Genomic DNA, 7,387 nt, shown 5'->3' on the forward strand with positions numbered 1-7,387 from the left:
CTTTTATTTATGGACATCCTGTGCTTACCTATTTTTTTTTCCCAAAAATGATGCAATAGAAAGTATTGGCAGGGTTAGAATTTCACTTGTATGAAGGTTACTTCATGTTTATTTGTATCTTCTAAGCACTAGCATACATGCATTGTACAGATCCATTTAGTTTTCAGAGTAAATTAATTTTCTCTGATAATGAAGGGATGTCACATAAATCTGAAGTAATTTCTGGCAACTATATGTGTACAGGCATATATGCCTGTATTTTTACACTCCTAATGAGCTATCATTTGCTAGCCAAGACGTTTTGTTCTTTGTTTCAGAAACATCATTGTTGTTTTACCCTGGAGTATGTAAGCACTGTTTATGTCCCAGTAAATCTTCTACTGATCACAGTCCACATAAGTGTTTATTTATGGTCCACAAGATTTGGATCACTTTCTCTTGTCTTTTCCCTTGCTAAGTATGTCTGCCCAGACTAATTTAAACTTACAGAGGATCATCAAGTGAACCGCATTTACCAATATGACTCTCCCCATGGGGAAATCTGGTAAATGTTGCAATGCCTCAAGAAATGCTGAACAAACTAGTCAGTAAGCAACATCTTCAGGGTCTATCCTACTTACTTTAGATACATTTGTTCAATGATTCCACAAAAACATGGTCTGATGCTTTGGCTGTCATAGGTCTTTGAGCCTTTGAGTATTATGACAATTTTGATACGGCTCATATGAGGCAGCAGAGCACCACTGGTGGCTGGCCAGATTTGAGCCACAGCTCTGCAGCAGAAGTGGACCCCAGCATTCCTTGGGGAAAGGAGACAGAGGTCTCTGAGGGTGGTTGTGTCCACTGAGGTGCAGAGGAGCAGGGGGAAGCTGCTGAAGTCAAGAATCATCTCTGCTTGGGCTCGCATCTATGAATGTTTTTCCATCCGGGGACTATTTCCTCTCTGTAAAAGATGTCCTACCTATCATATTTATAAATGTGTATAAACACAATATGTGTATCAGTAGAGGGAGAGAGAGACATAAATATATACATATGTGTGTGCGTCTATATATGTAAATATATGTATGTATTATACACACAAAACTTAAGTATACATTAACCAAGATAAGCTGTGTTTGCCAGCGCTTTAATCTCAGTGGGAGACTGTTATTGCTGGAGTCAGGCTCTTGAGCACCAGCTGAGGATAGGAAACGAGATTCTGGCATGTGGGGTGTGGGAGGAATCTCTCTTTGTCTATTCCCCTTATTTTGTTTCAGAGTGCATACACAAAAAACATTCACATGTGGCCACGAGTGATGTAATGTGTGCAACTGACTCCAAAAGAAGCTTCTCTTGTGAGTGTAGCCCCTTCAGAGCATGTATCACTTTATACTGCTATTAAATAATATGTTGCCATGCCACAAGGTAATAGGAATCATTTCAGAATGCATTTTTTCCTGCAAGAAGTTGGGAATCTATTTGTATCTTTACCATTAGTTTATATATATGTAGAAAAGGCTACTTCTGTATGTATATGGCTGTACATGAGCATATAGACAGAGAAGGAATGAGGCAAATTTCTTCTGAATTGCCAGATTTTTGTGTTTTAATCTGTTTTCATTGCCTTTGCCTTTTACTTTGAATACCAGAAGTCTGTGGCACATCAATGCTTCTGTCTGTGACTTGATCATCAGGTTAATGCTGTGATTTCCTGTCTCAGGAGTCTGTGGCTGCAGGGCACAGAAAGCACTGTAAAGCCTGTTTTCTTGCAAACATGTTTGTGCTCCAGCACAGACCCATTTCCAGTTGTTTAAATTAAATACTACAAAGGCAAAATTTGCCTAAATTACTAGTGTACTAGGTAGGAAACAGAATAAGTAATCACAAAACTCGGCAGCATCTATTATTAAATATATATATATATATATATGTGTGTGTATATATATATATATATTGTGTATATATATATATATATATATATATATATATATATATATATATATATGAAGTCACACAAGGTTTGTTCACGCTGACTCAGGAAACAATGGTTCTCATCTCCCCTCTAGTTCACAGAGTGTCTCTGGGAGAAGGTTCTGTATAAAGTGCAACTGTACTGAAGAAAACAGTTACATCAGTGTGAAACGGGGTATGTGAAATCAGATTCAGAGCCAGCATGAAAACCTTCTTAGCAAGGGCTGTTTTCACACACATGGAAGGTATTAGCACAATCCCTCCCCAGATAGCACAGATAGTGTCAGGAAAAAAACTGGCTTTCCTGGATCAAGTATAGATTGCCAGGGCTTAAATTGTGTGATAATGAGCCTGTATTACTGCTATTTATTTTAAGTACTGGCAACATATTTGGCACCATACAAAGCAAAAATAAATAATGTCTTCATCCTAAAGAACCTGTGGTGTGAAAGCAGACAAAGGTAATGTAACATATGAAGGGGCATACGGGAGAAGTTTTAGTCAAATGTAAATTATTTTCCTTAAGGGTAAAATGACAATCTGTGTACATAAATTCTCTATGGCCCCAGATAGGCGTCATCTCACAATAATTTAAATAATGCATTCTACTTGGTTCAAAAATAGAAATTCAGTCAACCCCGACCCCCTCCCCTCACCTTTGAAAGGGTCTAGATGTTGGAAACAACCTTAAAAGACCCTGCCTCAGACTGATAAACCTAAGGAGAAGAATCCAACACACTCTTTTAATTTCTTTTATATGACTTTAAACAAGTCAAATAAATGGTCTCTATTACCTCTAATTTCCAATTAATTAAATAATTATAAAGAATACTGGAAACTGTAAAACCCCAAGGATGTTTTGCTGGTAGAAAGCAGCTTGTACTTGGATTTTCTTGCTTTCCCTTTGCAATGTACTCTTTCTAATTGCTGCAGGTAGAGTTCAAATTGGTCTTAAACACATCAGTCTTATTATTTCTATTTGGATTGCAATTTTAAAATTAAAGCTAGCTTTACAGGGCCCTGTGAACTTCTCTGTCTGGTGAACCCTGTTATTATCTGCAATGGGCATGGGAAGAGGTCTTCAACACGCAACACATTATTTTCTAATTTTCTTAGAAGTGTGTCTGACATACAGCAGGCAGGGTGTACCTGTTAGGAGGGCAAAGAGAGACAGTTGTCCCAAAGGAAGTGATGGTGGCAGAGAAGGTCTGTGAAGCACTCCCTGTTGGTATGCTGCCCTGGTAGATGGGGTGCATGAAAGGTGCCTGTACCTCCTTGGGCTTGGCTGGGAGCCACATCCAGAAGGCCGTTCCCAAGATCACACCCTGGTGTCAATTGTCTGCATAAAAAGGATAGTTGTGGGCAAGAGCTGGGCCTTTGTGCTATTTTGTTGACTTAGCTTTCTACCCTGCATAGGAATGTTCTCCATCCAGAGCAAATAAATCCTGTCTCTTGGCTAGAATCTGGTTTTTTGATTGACTAAGTGGTATCCTGACTCATTTGTGATCAGGGAAGGGTGTAGGTTGAAAGAGGATTTACTGAAGAAGTTGTATTATCTTTAAATAGATCTAAACAAAGAAGTATTTGAGCAATTACTCTGCCTTTGTGCAGAGTATCAGCCTACAAACAAGTTTCAAATGGGGCTTTACAGAAGTCACTCCAGTATTTTCAGAGTGATGGGACAGGCAGCATATTTGTTGAATCTGAACAGTGTTAGATGAGATTATCTTAACATTCAAGGACAGAAAGCCACCTGATAGTGAAGTGGGAGGAAAGGCTCAGAGTTCAAAGTGATCTTGACTATTGGAGAAATAGTCTGACATGAATAGGGTATGACTCAATGAGAACACATGCAGAGTAAGGAGGATATTCCAAATCTGTCATATAATATGAAAAACAAGAGGTATGAAGCCATTTCTCAGAAACTAGTTTAGAGAGATCGTAAGGGATCCCCATCTAAAAACTGTCCGTGCTGTCAGTATTGTGGAAAAGCAGGTATCCTACTGAAACTGATGAACAGGAACATTGTGTCTAAAATATGACATGTTTCTTCTAACTCAGTGCTGGCAAGGCCCAGGATGGTGTCTGGTTTTGCAACAACAGGATGGTGTCTGGTTTTGCACACCACATTGCAGAAGCATGTAGGTTTTGACTCAGGGAAAAGCAACAAAGCCAATTGAAAGTTTAGAAAACAGAGGTTTTAAAGGAAGATGTGGTTAGTGATATGTTTACTCCAGAAAGGAATTAATCCCTCAATAGATAGAAGGATGCTACAAGGGAGAAGGAAGCGGGCTATTCTCTGTATTGATTGGATGGGACAAAAAAGTAAAAGCCTAAATGACAGAAAAAATGGAATGAAACAGGTATGAAAAAAATGTTGCCCACCACAATGTTGACTGAGAAACTAGGGGAACTGAACCCAGTTTTCCCATGTCTTCTAATGTATGTTGTAACTTGCACAAAATCTGGCTATCACCTCTTGTGGCCACAGCACCTGCTATGTGCTGGTCTCAAGCTGGGCAACATGTGCCCACAGCGTGTGTAAGCCATAAGGGAATAAGAGTCTTTGTGTTTAGGCATTTACCTGTCTTGAAATGGAGTTTCATTGTGGATTGGATGTGTTCCAGCCCACAGAATTGCAAATGGGCTCATACACATCTGCGGTGGCCCAGATTAATTTAGAACTCTGGAAAACAGACATCCTGAATCACTGCTTGAGGTATTACTGCCTGCAACAAACAGTCTGAATCTTGTCGTCAACAGAGGCGGCAAAGTACCCAAACAGTGAGGTATTCATAAAGCTGTGCTGTGACTTAATAATCTTAGGCCTCTGAATTTCCTAAGAGAGGTCATCAGAAAATGAGATACTAATAAATAGGCAGTCTGCAAGACAGAGTCATAGGTAAAAATGCATTTGTGCACAAACTGTTAACTTTGCACTACTTTTCATATGTTGGGAAGATTTGGATCAAAAACTCTTGCTTTTTGAAGCTGTTTATGTTACCATAGTAGTTTTTTAATGTATTCTAGATCAGTACTAAGTTACTGGGATATCACTAGAGCTTTAGAGGAAATAGATTTATAACTAAACCAAGAAAAAGTAAACTAATTCGGGAAAAAAAAATGCGTTCCCCAAATATGACAAACTCTAGGCCAGTTAAGGTGAACTATTTCCACCCGTTCTCCCCACCCTTTTTTTTATTTTTTTTTGTCTTAAGAGAGATAGAATGTGAATTAAGAAGCACAAAGCTCTTAGGCACTTTAGATTAAAGCTAAAACATAGTAATGATAGCTTGATGATTGAATGGCATCTGCCAAACTTCCTCAGGGACTTCAATAATATGAGAGTAATAGATCATTAGAAGTGTTGAACACTGTGTCTGACATGTTTAAATTTATGTATCACATTCCTCCAAAATAATAACTAGTAATGGGTTAAAAGCTTTGGAAGGATGTGGGATATGCATGCAAAACCACAGAATAGGTGATAGTCTGAACTGGTGGTACCAGTTAAGTAACCCAAGATTGCCTGCCTAGTATATTTTAAATATGTTAAAAGGGAACTTAATTACAGCAACCTTAACAATGTTTCTTCTGCAATTCCTTTCTAGAATGCAAAAGTTGTTTAGGTAAATGTATTTCAGTTCAGCTACTCATAGGGGTTATGATACATTATTCATAATCGTGTTCAGCTTAGTTGATGGCTACTCATGAATTACTTTAAATCCATCAGTTTGGGTCATGTCTTCTGATCTGTACAGTCAAAAATTATATAATAGCTTGGTTGGTTTATGTCAGCTCAAAGAAAATCAGTAGTCTTGGCCCTGGTGCCAAGAATGTTCCAATTCATCCTCTGATTTAGTCCTTTGAAGGAAAAGACACTTCAAAGTAAAATACATCATTGTTTCCAATGAGGTGACCACCTTGCCTTTAGGTACAGCAGATCTCTGCAGAAGCAGTGCTCTGCTCTTGGGGAACCCCAAATTAAAGAGGAACAACCCTTGTTCAAAACATAGAAGATAAGCACTTGCAGTTTTCCCTCACTAAACTAGGAAAACCAATTATGAAGTTATGAGCACCTTGTGGAGAAAGGGCTAAAATAAGCCAAATAGCAGAGATCTGCAAAGTAACCCAGCTGACATATGTCATAGATTGTGGAAAGGTGCATAAAAGAATATCTGTGCTGGACTGTTGATGTTTTTGATGAGCTGTTTAAAAATGTAGTTCATACTTGACACAATGGGTGATGGACTTGAAATATGAGCACTACAGCCAAAAAAAGTCAAGTAAGTGCAACACTTACTTACACTAATGTGAGGCCGCTCAAGTGCTTTGTTCATGCCCTTGCATTGTATTGTCACATGCTGATAATATAACAATGGCCAGTGGCCCTAAAGTGTCACAGGACTGACCCAAGGATCAGGCTGTAGTTCTGGTAGATAGATGATAGCTGAACTCTGATCTGTTCTGCCCAGAAGACTCCCTTTCCTCTCCTCCCCAAACTTATTAAATCCCCTCTGTCCCTCTTGTGACAGAGATCTCTCTGGATCTCTGTCAAGGGCTGTTGCATACCTCAGCCACAGTCGTGGCTCTGCCATACATCTCTGAATGGGAGGAAACAGCAATAGGCCAGATTGCCTGTCCTGTGTTGTGGATTTTTCCTGGGAATGCTGCTTGCTTTGGACTCTAGGCTCACTAGAAAAGCCTTTGTGAATCCCAGAATTTCTGCTCATCATGAAGTAGAAGGTTGGATATTACCTAGGCTTGAGCTAATGCTTCATATGAAGTGTGTGGTATGAACCCTCTTCAGGTTACGTTTTGGCCATGGAGCTGCACAGTAACAACAGATGATGCTGTTCTTTGTTCTAACAAATGTAGCAAAACTTTGAATTTTCTGTCTGTCAGACTGCTTTCATAGTGTAGTGTCACATGTGGCTATGAGTGGCTTCTTTTACATCTAAATGGTAACTTCTCTTCATTTAACATGTAACTTCATTTAACATGTAACAACATGTAACTTCTCTTCATTTAACATCTAAAGATCATAAAATACATGTGACTTAGTCTATTTTTTTACCGAAACTTTCACCAGTGACTGCAATCATTATACTAGAAAATAATACTGAGAGACAGAAGACAGAAAGAGAAATAATGATGGTTTTGAGAAAATAAGGATTTCAGGAATAATATAGACATATTTGCTACAACTCACACTTGAAAGACGGTGATTAGCTTCAATGTGATCAGATTTGAGATCCTGAGATTAACTAAAGTAAGGCATCTCACTTTTATTTTAAAAAAACTCATAAGACGTGCATTCTTACTAAAGTCCTTTTTTCCCCTCTTTCTTTTTTTTTCTCTTTCTTCCTTTTTTTTTTCTTCTTGTTTTCTTTTTTTTTTCCTCCTTTTCCTTATTCACATGACTTCATGGCAG

At 38.5% G+C, this 7,387-nt stretch overlaps 1 protein-coding gene across 7 annotated transcripts in view; it reads left to right on the forward strand.

Annotated features, from left to right (window-relative positions):
* Positions 1–7,387, forward strand: part of GMDS (GDP-mannose 4,6-dehydratase) — a 405,646-nt gene that overhangs the window by 355,104 nt on the left and 43,155 nt on the right. The gene's annotated exons all lie outside the window — the stretch shown is intronic.

This window comes from Lonchura striata, chromosome 2 (genome assembly GCF_050655825.1).
Source record: "Lonchura striata isolate lonStrDom1 chromosome 2, ASM5065582v1, whole genome shotgun sequence".
NCBI classification, from domain to species: domain Eukaryota; kingdom Metazoa; phylum Chordata; class Aves; order Passeriformes; family Estrildidae; genus Lonchura; species Lonchura striata.